This window comes from Mus musculus, chromosome 11 (genome assembly GCF_000001635.26).
Source record: "Mus musculus strain C57BL/6J chromosome 11, GRCm38.p6 C57BL/6J".
NCBI classification, from domain to species: Eukaryota; Metazoa; Chordata; class Mammalia; order Rodentia; family Muridae; genus Mus; species Mus musculus.
In genome coordinates, this window is record NC_000077.6 from 109,732,750 (window position 1) to 109,746,620 (window position 13,871).

Here is a 13,871-nt window from a genome sequence, read left to right on the forward strand (position 1 = left end):
GGAGCTGGAACACTTTGGACCTAAACCAATTATATTTATATTTCAGAATGAGAAGAGACCCACAGACCCCTGTGTATTAAGTTGTTTCCAGCCCTGATAATTCTGAGCTGCATCCATGCACAGGTTAGGTGAGCTTCAGATGCCAGGTGACCAACAGCTGTGTCTCCCTGTCCTACTTAAACAGCACATTCAATCCACGTAACGGGAACGGCTATTCTGGCTCAAAGTTCAGCCTAGAGAGTCAACACAGCTAAAATAAATAGACACAACTCCAAAGAACTTAGACAATTAATAATGGCTTTCACAAAATAACTTCCGAGGGAGTGGGAAAGTGAGAATTAGATTACTGAGGTAGGCCACACATTTTTATAAGGGCATTTGTTTATTTATTTATTTATTCACTTATTTATTTATTTGATGTGTGTTTGTGTGGGGGCCAGAGGGCATCAAGTGGAAGAGGAGTCACGTGGAATGAGCCCCACGTGAGCCCAGAGGCTCGAACTCAGGTTGGCAGGCTTGGCAACAAGCACTTTTATTCACTGAGCCACAGTACCTGCCCCGTGACATTTATAAACACCTTTGATAACAGTCTGTCTGCACAAAGTGTCTGTGGCCTCTTTTTCCTCCCTCCCTCCTTCTGCTCCTGTGTATTCTCCCACCATCTATTTCTACTCCAGTCCTGTCCCAGTCCCACTTAGGATGATCTTCTTTGCTCCCACCCCTCGCCATTTTCAATCTACTCCTTACTCAGTGCGGCTCAACAGCACCTTCTTAATTGGCTGTGGAATTAAAGGAGTCTTCTTTCCCAGAAGGACTTCATATATGTGTGATGTGACAGCATGCCATTTATTATAGTAAATTGTGCAATTGGCTATATTAAGTTAATTGGATTCTGTCAAACCATGATTCAGATTATTAAGAGTAACTGGGATCAAAGTAATGACGTCATCCTAACTCTCATATCTCATCTATTTATTTTTGATTTTTGAGGCAGATCCTCACTATGTAGTTCACAGTACAGACTATGCTGCCCTTAAATTCACAGAGATCCATCCAATTCTCAAGGCCTGGGGTTAAAAGCACCCTCTTCCCCACTAATTCTCATACTTTAAAATATATTTTTTAAAAAATCAGCTGACCATCTCAACTCTCTCAGTGGTGGTTTTATTTTCAGAAATAAAGAATCTGGAAGAAAGAATGAAAGAGCAAAAGCTATTTGTCAGTTTAGGAACAGATAGATGACCATAGCCCATGTCTGGGATGAATTATCTGTGCCTCTTCCTCTCTGGGTTAGACTACGCCTCATTTGTAAATGGACTCAATGGTGCCTATACTTTCCCTTTACCCGTTCTTGGATATATGGAGACCACACCATGAACAAAACTCTGGACCTGGGCTACAACTTAACAATATGCTTCCCTGAGACATGCTGCTTATAAAACCATGGTCCTCATCTCAGAACACTGACAGATGCTGAGATTTTATTCTGTTTTGGGGTTGCCGAGGGATGAGACAGAGACCATCACTGGAGCCTGTGGTGTCTCTTGCTGGATGAGCCATTTTAAAGCCATTTAGTCAGATCTGCTGAGAAAGGTGGCTTAGTGTATTTTGTGTTGCTAAACCAAAACAACAGGGGCTGAGAATGTCATTAAAAAAACCAGAGGTGTATTTTAGTTCATGGGTCTGTCTACTGTCAGTGGACACACCTGATCAACTACTGGAAGGAAATAGAAGAGGTCACATGGTAATAGTGGACTCAGAGTTAGCTGAGGATGCCAACTATGACTAATCCAGTACTGTGAGACCTGATCCAGGCCTGGAAGAATTAACCCAGTGAAGTGGAAACTTCTGGTTTGTTTGGAAAGTCAGTTACGTCAAATGATGTTTTGCTGGGGCACACAGGTGAAAGGGTGTTTTGCTGGAGCACACATGGGAAAGAATGTTTTCCTGAAGCAGACACAGGTGAAAGGATGTTTGGACATAGCAGACACATGAGAGAACTCTTGATGAAGGAGAATAAATCTGACCCCACAGACACAGGGGGACAAGCACTGAGCATTGCTTAGCTCCACTTGATAGTCTTTCCTAACAACATTCATGTATTGGTTCGCCTTACATAGTATTGTTAATTTCAACTTGTGATAATGCTGCCATTTAGAGAAACTCACTCAAGAACTGCTTGTGAGGTTCCTGTGGGCAGCTTATGGCTTCTTCCTTGAGGTTTCTTCAGGACTGAACTACAGCTGCTGGTTCGTGCCTGGTGTCTGCCTGCCTAGAGGACTGGTCTGCAGCTGCTGAGTCGTATTTGGCGTTTGCTATGAGACTGAACCGCTGCCAAAGGTCAAGCTCACTCCCAAGGAACTATTGCTGAACAGGTTCGCTTCCCCCATATCCTACTAACTTTTCTCTTTCACTACCTCTGCTGGGAGGTGGGTTAGAGGAGAGGTTGAACCCTTATTAAAAGTAGGTTGCCAAAAATGTATGCCTACAGCCCAGCCTCTCAAGAACACTAATTCATTCATGAGGTAGGATTCCTATGACCCCAGCAGCTCCTTCAGGGCCCCTCCTCCTCAGTAGAACTCTGGGAAGTGGTCATAACGTTTGATGAGCACACTCACACCCCAGCAAAGGGGAACAGCTCTGATGACAGCAGCAGCAGCAATCGGTCACAGTAGGCAGAAGTAGCTCATTTTCAGACATGGGTATCTTTTACTCTACAAATAATATTTAATCCTTGTAGATGATTGGAGTTATACAGAATTTTATAACAGCAATGGGGTCTCCCTTCCTTCCCCCCTCTGTCCCTCATATCACATTCTCTTTCCTAGAATTAACTATTTCAATGTGCTGTGTCTTCAGCATCTTTTCTGTCTTTCTAACAACCAAAGAAAATTAGATGAAAGCAGCATACAAGGGACCATTTTCCCTGTACATTTTTATTGAAAAACTAAAAATAATGAAATTGGTTATGTCTGGGGAGAATGGAGTTGATATTTGATAATGTCCAGTTTGTACTCAGAAAGCTCACCAGATTATGTCAAAGGACAATTTTAGCAGAGATATCAGTTAAGTAGTGAGAGTGATGAGAGGCAGCAGAGAGAACCGGTGGCAAGAATGGACTGGGGAGATTTCCTCACACCCAGCCCAAGGCTGAAATGTAGACAGTGGACTTGCCACTGGGCACTAAGCCCTGGATGGTACAGACACTTTCCCGAGAGCAAACCATGTTATTCTGTAGATGAGATGGGAAGACAGAGCCTGAACTCTGCAGAGACACACATGCAGCCAAAGCACCCATTCACACAAAATAAAAGAAAAATTTTTAATAATAAAAATAAATTTAAAAATCCTTATAAAAGAAAAAAAAATCCCAAAGACCTACTTAAGTAAAGTTGTGGTTTATGTATGTGGCAGATCTGTATTGACTGTTTGCCATGGACGTGCACTTATTTATTTATTTTTAAGTAGTTATTTTATTTTCTGTGTATGTCTGTGCCTACATGTATGTCTGCATACCACCGCATGTGTTCAGGAGCCCATGAAGTTTGGCAGAGCCATTGGACCCCCCTGGAACTGGGGTTACAGATGGTTGTGAGGCACCATGTGGGTGCTGGGAGTTGAACCTGAGTCTTCTGCAAGAGCAGGATGTGTTCCTAACCACTAAGCCATCTCTCTAGCTCCACGCATGGTTATTTTGCTAGATAGCAACATGTTAATATAAAACAGTTATGCTATGGCCCATTCAGACATATCTTTATGTGCATTTCTGTGTGAAGTTTGGCATTTTACTGGTTCATCATTCAGTAAACATCTGTGGCACACATGCATGACCTTAGCTTCCTGGGGGCTGTCGTAATACTATTCCATAAAGCTGCTGTAACAACAGAGATTATTTGTCTTCTACTCCTGGACACCAGAAATTGAAACCAGAACCATGTTTCTTCTGACAGCTTGAGGGGTGAGTCTGTCCTTGCCCCTTCCAGCTCTGAAATGCTTCAGACATTCTTTGGCTTTTTGCAAAAATCGCTCCAAACCCCAGATTCTATCTTCATGTGCCTTTTCTTCTCCAAATTCTTCTCCCCTTCGCTTATAAGAATTTTTGTAATTAGGTTTAGGGCTTAACAGATAACCCTGAATTATGTCATTTTGAGATCTTTAGCAGAATGATTTTGGATTTTTTACAAGTCTTTGTTTCTAAATAAAGTTGTAACTTCGAGTTTTGAGTGGGCATATGTCAGGTACAGTATGGTCAAGGGTGAGTAGCCTTTAGCTACTGGTTATATAAATAAATTATAAATACATGCATAACAGCATTAACAGCAATTTCTCTGGGTGGTAGAATTTGTGAACGATCAAAGTTTTATTTTATATGGTTTTGGGTTATCAGTATTTCTATGAGTTTTATGCAAAGAACTCTGAGCTACTTTTGAAGTAGAGAGAAATCAAAATAAAAGTCAAATCAAAATAAAGTCCAGTGTTTGACCCATAAAAATGAAAAAAAAACATAGATGACAAATGTCTCTGTGGTTCACACAACTGCAGTAATTGTATCTACTTTGAGAAGGAGACAGTAGAAAGAAGTTAAGAAGCCCAGGGAGAAGGGCAAAGTCACACAGAAACTGCATTCATGTGTGCACTCCAATACAAAGCAGTCCAGCAAGAAAGCCAGACACAGGAAGCTGGTAGCCAAAATTCCAAGCTTAGCTTTGTGGCTATGTTTGAATCCTAGCACACCGATGCTCTGTGCATTTGACATCTACAGCAAAAGATCAGTTTTTGTTCCTTCCTGCATCACTTTTGTTTAATGTGTAAATCCCTCTTTTCTATGATCCACTGATAAGTTCTTAGGAGATTGGTCATACCATTAAACATCAGATGAGTCATGACGTCAAGAGATCTGAGGATGAGAGGCGTTTTTTAGAGACGTGATTTTTCTAAAAGGGAAAACTTTCCAAGTTAGGGAATAATGACTTTAAAAAAAAACTTTCTCTTAGAGTCATAGCTGTTTGATTTTTATCTTTTGACAATGAAGATATCTTTGATTTTTATCTTTTTATTCTTGTTGCTATTATTCTAAATCTTGAGCCTGCCTAAAACACAACTGAATAGCAGCTGTTGGGCTCTAGATTTTAAATGCTGTGAGGAAGAAGATAATTAAAAACCTATATATTTAAAAATGATCATCTAATAAACCAAGAGAGCATGCATTACAATTTTTTACAAACACTGGCTTTAACTGACGTTTATGTATAATAGTGTTGACATGTTAAGACATTAATGTAACAAACTTAAGACATCTAAAGTGTAAGAGCAAGCCATGACTTTTGAAGTTAAATATTTTTCTCCTAAGGGCTGGAGAGTAAACATTTGGGACTTTGTAAGCCAGATGGTTTCTGTTGCAACAACTCATTTCTGCATTGTGGTACTAAAGCGGCCACAGATAGGATGTAAACTAATGGAAATGGATGCCTTCCAATAAAACTTTATTTATAAAAATAGACAGGGGTTCAGAGTGAGTCTACAGATGCTGGGTGTTGACCCCTGGGAGAGACCATCAGGAAGCAGAAACAGGACACCAACGGCAGTGGCTTTCAGGAACTGAGAAAGCTGATTTTTATCTGCTCTGTGGTTTCCTTGTAAGGAGGTAGTGCTAACAGATTTTCAGGTATATGTGATTTTCTTGGGAGATTAATTTGAGCTCAGTGATGACTGACATAAGAGGAGGAAATTAAATGAGCTCCTTTGTGAAACAAAAGGCTGGGTTCTCAGAAGGAGAACCATTTCCATGAATCTAGCGACAATGCTCCTGGCCATTGTGTTCCCAGGATGTGTTCAGTACCTACATGTAAGCTGATCTTCATAGACAAAGCCTTGGGAAACACGAGATCCTTGTTGAATGACTTCAGTTAATGCTGCAGGAGCCGGATAATAATCAGGGATGATACACATGGGGTTTGTGTGACTTTCTATACTACTAGCAGTTCAGCTTTATTCACTTTTTTTATGTAGTATTCAAATACAGGATAAAACTCAGGAGGCAAATGAGATGACAAGAATGAAGGCCATTTTGGAAGGATGGTGAAGGTGAATGATGTTATTGGAGTTAAAGCAACCACAAAGCAGAGAGTGCTAAGACCCAGACTGGAAAATGAGTTAGTTGCAGTGGGTAAGATTACCTGTGTGGATAGTTTGGGATAGTCAAGGAACTCACTAGTCTTCCTCCCTTTGAAATTTAATGATTTAATAATTCCTTTTCTTTTTTCTTCTGAGACAGGGTTTCTCTGTATAGTCCTGGCTGTCCTGGACCTCACTTTGTAGACCAGGCTAGCCTCGAACTCAGAAATCCGCCTGCCTCTGCCTCCCAAGTGCTGGGATTAAAGGCGTGCGCCACCACTGCCTGGCGATTTAATAATTTCTTAATCAAATAATGTAATAAGATAGGAACTCCTTTAGCCATTTAGCATCCTTTGGGCCACTTGGGTTCCTAGATGGAATCAACTAGGAGCACAAAAGGCTTGCTGGGAGCAGATCTGAGGATCTCTCTTCATGTAGTGTGTATCAAAGAACGTCTGTAGAAGAGTTCCATGCTGGGTAGAAACTCTGAGCCATGCTTTGTCAAATTACTGGGAGTGGTAAAGTAAGAAGTGGTGTTTTTTTTTTTTAATGTTTGTTTGTTTTTGATCAATAAACCAGAAAGGGGCCATGAGAAGAGAAGAAAATCTAAATCTGATCATATTGGCCTATGGCTGAAAGTCATCCACCTTGTCCACTGTGTAGGGAGAACTCTTTTGGAAGCCTTGTGTTGTGGCCTGGTCACCACTCTCTATGTTATTGACTTCATCTTTGACCCCTTCTTGCTATGGACCTTGCATCTCGTATGAGATTGTTCCTCCATCCCACTGTGCAGCACCTAGCCCACCCAGGGAGAGCCAACTACATTGAAGAGCACATACTCTTCAACTCTGTCCCACCTCTTTGTACTGAGTATCCCTCGTCTAAATATTTGAAAGTAAGGACCGCAGTGAGGTCAGCATAGACATGCCAGTACATCCCTCGATCGTGAATCAGCTGAAGGGTTTCAGAATGCTTCAAGATGGTGGCTGCTGTCATTCAGGTGTTTGAGTCGTTGTCACAAAGCCTTGGTGACTCTCAGGATGGCAGAGCACAATGCTGGCTTCTGCGCTCTTGTCCTTCTCTTATGACAGCAAGATGACACAGCTTAGTCCTCCATCTTTTAAACTAACAACATCCCAGAGAGATGAGGAAGAGATGGGTTTCTTTTTTTTTCCATTTTTATTAGGTATTTAGCTCATTTACATTTCCAATGCTATACCAAAAGTCCCCCATACCCACCCACCCCTACTCCCCTACCCACCCACTCCCCCTTTCTGGCCCTGGCGTTCCCCTGTACTGGGGCATATAAAGTTTGTGTGTCCAATGGGCCTCTCTTTCCAGTGATGGCCAACTAGGCCATCTTTTGATACATATGCAGCTAGAGTCAAGAGCTCCGGGGTACTGGTTAGTTCATAATGTTGTTCCACCTATAGGGTTGCAGATCCCTTTAGCTCCTTGGATACTTTCTCTAGCTCCTCCATTGGGAGCCCTGTGATCCATCCATTAGCTGACTGTGAGCATCCACTTCTGTGTTTGCTAGGCCCTGGCATAGTCTCACAAGAGACAGCTACATCTGGGTCCTTTCGATAAAATCTTGCTAGTATATGCAATGGTGTCAGTGTTTGGATGCTGATTATGGGGTGGATCCCTGGATATGGCAGTCTCTACATGGTCCATCCTTTCATCTAGCTCCAAACTTTGTCTTTGTAACTCCTTCCATGGGTGTTTTGTTCCCAATTCTAAGGAGGGGCATAGTGTCCACACTTCAGTCTTCATTCTTCTTGAGTTTCATGTGTTTAGCAAATTGTATCTTATATCTTGGGTATCCTAGGTTTGGGGCTAATATCCACTTATCAGTGAGTACATATTGTGTGAGTTCCTTTGTGAATGTGTTACCTCACTCAGGATGATGCCCTCCAGGTCCATCCATTTGGCTAGGAATTTCATAAATTCATTCTTTTTAATAGCTGAGTAGTACTCCATTGTGTAGATGTACCACATTTTCTGTATCCATTCCTCTGTTGAGGGGCATCTGGGTTCTTTCCAGCTTCTGGCTATTATAAATAAGGCTGCTATGAACATAGTGGAACATGTGTCCTTCTTACCCGTTGGGGCATCTTCTGGATATATGCCCAGGAGAGGTATTGCTGGATCCTCCGGTAGTACTATGTCCAATTTTCTGAGGAACCGCCAGACTGATTTCCAGAGTGGTTGTACAAGCCTTCAATCCCACCAACAATGGAGGAGTGTTCCTCTTTCTCCACATCCACGCCAGCATCTGCTGTCACCTGAATTTTTGATCTTAGCCATTCTGACTGGTGTGAGGTGGAATCTCAGGGTTGTTTTGATTTGCATTTCCCTGATGATTAAGGATGTTGAACATTTTTTCAGGTGTTTCTCTGCCATTCTGTATTCCTCAGGTGAGAATTCTTTGTTCAGTTCTGAGCCCCATTTTTTAATGGGGTTATTTGATTTTCTGAAGTCCACCTTCTTGAGTTCTTTATATATGTTGGATATTAGTGCCCTATCTGATTTAGGATAGGTAAAGATCCTTTCCCAATCTGTTGGTGGTCTTTTTGTCTTATTGACGGTGTCTTTTGCCTTGCAGAAACTTTGGAGTTTCATTAGGTCCCACTTGTCAATTCTCGATCTTACAGCACAAGCCATTGCTGTTCTGTTCAGGAATTTTTCCCCTGTGCCCATATCTTCAAGGCTTTTCCCCACTTTCTCCTCTATAAGTTTCAGTGTCTCTGGTTTTATGTGAAGTTCCTTGATCCACTTAGATTTGACCTTAGTACAAGGAGATAAGTATGGATCGATTCGCATTCTTCTACACGATAACAACCAGTTGTGCCAGCACCAATTGTTGAAAATGCTGTCTTTCTTCCACTGGATGGTTTTAGTTCCCTTGTCGAAGATCAAGTGACCATAGGTGTGTGGGTTCATTTCTGGGTCTTCAATTCTATTCCATTGGTCTACTTGTCTGAAGAGATGGGTTTCTGCTGTGTGCCTCTTTTGTAGGTCGTACAATGCTTCTTAGTAGCCTTTGTGACACTGGCGAGCTGGCTCAGCTGGTAAAGTGCTTGCCTCCCCAGTTTTACGAGGGCTTAACCCTGATCTCGGAAGCCATGCAAGAGAATCTGGATATGGTGTGGTGCTGCTTGTATGTGCAGCACTGGGCAGCCACTCATACACATGCAGATAGATCTCTGGGATTCCTTGGGCTGCTTAGTCTAGCCTGCAAAGCCAGCTCCAGGCCAATGAATGAGCAGCCCTGTCAACAAGATACTTGAAGACTGACACCTGAGTTTAACCTTTGGCCTAACACACACATCTGCACACATGTCCATGCAGAGCAGTCCACTCTCCTCTACACACACACACACACACACACACACACACACACACACGGGGGGGGGGGGGAAGAGGGAGGGAGTGAGAGGAGTGGGAGGAGGAGGGAGAGAGTAATAGAAGGGGGAGGGGGAAGGAGAGAGGGAGGGAGAGAGAGAATCAGAGAGAGAGAGAGAGAGAGAGAGAGAGAGAGAGAGAGAGAGAGAATACCTGTATATCTACAGTCTTCTTATTGATCAGGTATGGATGATATTTCTGCCAGGTATGGCTTACGTATGCTTTGTCCCCTCCAACTCTGTTGTGGAAATTTGTCATCACTGGCAGTGTTAGAAGGGGGAGGTTTTCTCAGTTTTTGTCTTGTATGTATAATGTTTCTGTACATTGTTGAAAGTTTACCCTTGTATTATTCAAATGCTGTTTTTCTCTGCCCCCAAAGCTTATCTAAATCCAGAGAATCTCCTGTCTCAAGTTCTGTAAACAGTTCTTACCACTTACTCTCTGCCTTGTCAACGGCTGCTGATCCCACAATGGCTGAGCAGAAGGCAGAATAGGGAGGGAGGTTATGTCAGCCAGGGGAGGAGAGAGACAGAAAAGAATTTCAATTCAAGATGAGGAGGAGAGGGTCTGAGAAGACATCATGAAAATAAACATATGAAACCAAAGAGTCAGATCAATAATAATATGCAGATATCATGAAATCATGACTAGAAGGCTTAGAGGTTATGGTAGATCCTTTAAATTTTTAGCTATTGAGGTGCATTTTGAAATAAAGCTTGTGTTCTCTGTGTGTCGTAGGGGACTAGAAAAGACAAAGAAATACAGCTGCCAGATTAATTCTATTATTTACACTTATTAAAATAATTCATTTAGAAAAAAGAAGAGGGGGTTGACTCTTAGGGGTGATTATGTCCTTAAGAAATACAATCTTCATACAGAAGTGGACTCATGTATGGGAGAATGGCTTGCTGCAAGAGAGAAGTGAGACATGAGAGGATCTTCTAAGCAAGGAGAGCTTTGTAGGAATGTGGGGGCAGGGCCAGTGGACAAGACTTAAGGAGAATGAAGAAACACGAGTTTCTAGGAGCTAAAGAGGGTGAGAGGGGAAGGTTCACTTTTTAGACAAAATAAATAATGAAAACAACTGGCAGATGTTTTACAATGAGGATAAAAAAGCCCTACACATAAACTCCACAATGGCTGCCAGGGAGGCAGATATACCCCTATATGGAATCACCGAGAAAGAAATGTACAGAGAAAAATGCGCTAGACGTGAAGGGTTAATTCTAGAGAAGATTTGGAACATGAAGAACAGGAAATCTTTTTTTCTTCTTTTTGTAAATTTAGAGTGGCAACTGAAAAAGGAAAACAGCAAAATACAACTGGGAAATTAAATCTGATGACCAAATGGGAATAAAACCAAATTTCTTGAGAGGAGAAGAGAAATTGGGCATGGAAAACAACTCTTCTTCTTCTTCTTCTTCTTCTTCTTCTTCTTCTTCTTCTTCTTCTTCTTCTTCTTCTTCTTCTTCTTCTTCTTCTTCTTCTTCTTTTCTTCTTCTTCTTCTTCTCCTTCTCCTTCTCCTCCTCCTCCTCTTCCTCCTCCTCCTCCTTCCTTCTTCCTTTTTCTTCCTTCTTCCTTCCCCTCCTCCTTCTCCTCCTCTGCCTCTTCCTCCTCTTCCTCCTCCCTCCTCCTCCTCCTCTTTTTCTTGCTCTTCTTGCTCTTCTTCATCTTCATTTTTGTTTTTTTTTCCCCAACCTCCTGCTGTCTGAGAAATAACACAGGAAGCTTCTCAAATTCTGTGTTTTACTTTCCATGGTTGAGAGATGCTATGTGGCTGTTACACTATTCATAACATAAGGCCTTGTTTGCTTAATCATCCTCAGTGTGAGCAAATGGAAAATTGGTTTCTGAGATAGATTTCAAGTTAGCTCATTCAGGACGTGTTCAGGACAGTATGTTTGTGACGTTAAGCTTTGGATGTGACTGGAAAAACCAATCACTGAGCCTGCCTTAAATGGAAAGAATTGTAAAACAGACTTAAGAATCAGACAGATACAGATTAAAAAAATATTTTGAACTGTGAAGTTGAGGGGAATAATGGATATGAACATTTCACTAGGTGTTATTGGGGTAGCTGGTGAAACCTGAATGGAGATCTGACAACTAATTAGGTAGTAGTAATTGAATCAAGATTAAACTGTTTCCAGACACCCCCCCCCCCCTGCTGGCATTGTGGATATGCCTCTGTTTGCTGGAAATAAACCTCAGTGTTCAGGATTTCTAGCAGCAAAGGTATCAGATAATAAACTTACCTCAAGAGATTTATGGGTGGAAAAAAAAAACCAACCAATTTTTTGGTACTGTTCTTGCAAAGTTTTTGTAGGTTTGTATTTATCTCAACATTTAAAAAATTTATACATGCATTTTTCAGCCCAGCAACAGCACTTCTAGATATGCATTAGGGAAAAACGCTGTAACACGGAACTAAAGAAGAATATACAAAGATGCCTGTTGTAGCTGAGCTTCCAACAGCAGAAATGAATGCAGGCCAAACAATGGTCAGCAGGGAGGAAGGGATAGTCAGAAGTCAGAATTCTACTCTACACAATAGAGTCCAATGTAGTTGTTAGAAGAGAATAGAGAATGCCTGTATACTGTCATGAAACACAGTATTAAACACAGAACATTTCAGAGAAGTATACTTCTCTGTGTCTGTGTGTGTGTGTCTGTGTGTGTGTCTGTGTCTGTGTCTGTGTCTGTGTCTGTCTGTGTCTGTGTCTCTGTTTGTGTCTGTCTGTCTGTCTGTCTCTCTCTCTCTGTCTCTCTCTCTCTGTCTCTCTCTCTCTCTCTGTGTGCACCCTGAAGAATATTCCAGAAATTCACAGGGGAAACTGGTTATGTGAGTGAAGGAGGGTAAGGGTTATGAGGAAGGAGCAATTTCCTGTTAGTGTGGAATAATTTCTGCTTATTTTTTCTGTGTCTAATCATGTCTATGTATTTTTTCTTCTAGTGATTAAAAGTTCTTAATCAGCGTCTCCAAAAGGAAAACAAAAAACATTTTCTCTGTTACTCACGAAGCTTTGTGTTATAGGCTGTGACTCAGATCTGGCTGTCTGACAGCTCGTGTGGAATCCCTCAGATCATACCAACATCACGCATCCCCAAAATGAAGGCTCCCTTTTCAGGGTTGACCCCCTCCTAGGAGGCCCTGGGATGGCTGAGAACAGGTGATGATCTGCTGAGCATGTAGGTTTCCTGTGTGTGGTCAGCTCTTCTAAGAAGAGAAAGCAGGGACAAGGAAACTCAGATCTTTTAGCCAAATTCCTGAATCAGACAAGTCTCTTTGGTCATGGAAAAGGGCAGAGAGACTTGAAGTATGTAATAGATACTCTTCCCGTGGGGTAGTAATCAAGTTCCCTTGGCCCAATCGAGGCACTGGGTTAGGTATTCATCAGGGACTATAAAGATAAGCCGCAAAGGATTAAAATATCAAAGGAATTTATAATCCAGCACCAGAGAGAAGAAATGGTATGGTAGGTGAATAGGAATGTGGTGTACAAATCAAATGAGCACACGTGGCATTCAGTATGGGTAAGAGAGATGGAATAGCTTGACGCTGTAAGGGGCCAGCGAGTGCAGCTTTCAGAAGTGTTACTAAGACGTCCAGTCTTAACGGGGCAGTTGACAGGGAGTTAGAGGAGTCTGAGTACAAGAATGGACAACTGGGTTTCCTTTGCTTTACTTTTGAGGCAGGGGTCTCATGGTAGCCCAATATGGTCCCGAAGTCCTTAGGTAGCTCAGGATGACTTTTAATTTCTGATTCTCTTACATTCCCCGCCCCTCACCCCCTTAAGTGCCAGGGTGACAGGCTTGCTCCACTTCCTGGTTTTATGTGATGCTGGAGATTGAGCCCAGGACTTGGTGTGTGATAAGTAAGCATTTTTCCAATGGCGCTATATCCCCAGCCCACAAGCAGGCTTGAGCAAGTATTATGTAGGATGGGCTAGAATGGTGGGAATGGAGATCTGAGTTAGGCAGCATTCAGGAAAACCGTAAGAGACAGAAGCTGTATCGGAAGATTGGACATTGCTTATCAAAGCATGTGGGGGAGCCATGCGTTGTGGTCTTGTGATTATAGCCCCAGTTACATAGGTGGTGGATTTCTTGAGCTAAAGACTTCAAGACCAGATGGGCAATATAATGCTATACCCATTCGAAAAGTAATACATAACAAAACAATAATAGTAAATGGAAAAAAAAACAAAGAGCACAGGCGTGGTGCTTTGAATGAGAATGTGTGTCGTGTCCCCCCCGTCCCCGTCCCCCCCCCCCCCCCGTCGCCCTCTGGTCCCCGCCCCATAGGCTCATATATTTACATTCTTAGTTCCCAGTTGGTGAACTGAGA

At 42.1% G+C, this 13,871-nt stretch overlaps 1 long non-coding RNA gene across 2 annotated transcripts in view; it reads left to right on the forward strand.

Annotated features, from left to right (window-relative positions):
- The first annotated feature begins 2,077 nt into the window (after positions 1 to 2,077).
- Positions 2,078 to 13,871, forward strand: part of Gm42093 — a 13,695-nt gene continuing 1,901 nt past the window's right edge. The window contains exons 1-2 of one of the 2 annotated variants that reach the window (XR_880286.1): positions 2,078 to 2,375; positions 12,558 to 12,693. This is a non-coding gene — a long non-coding RNA (predicted gene, 42093). Of the gene's footprint in view, positions 2,376 to 3,874; positions 3,959 to 12,557; positions 12,694 to 13,871 lie in introns of those variants that run through there. The other variant, XR_880287.1, reaches the window with a different exon arrangement.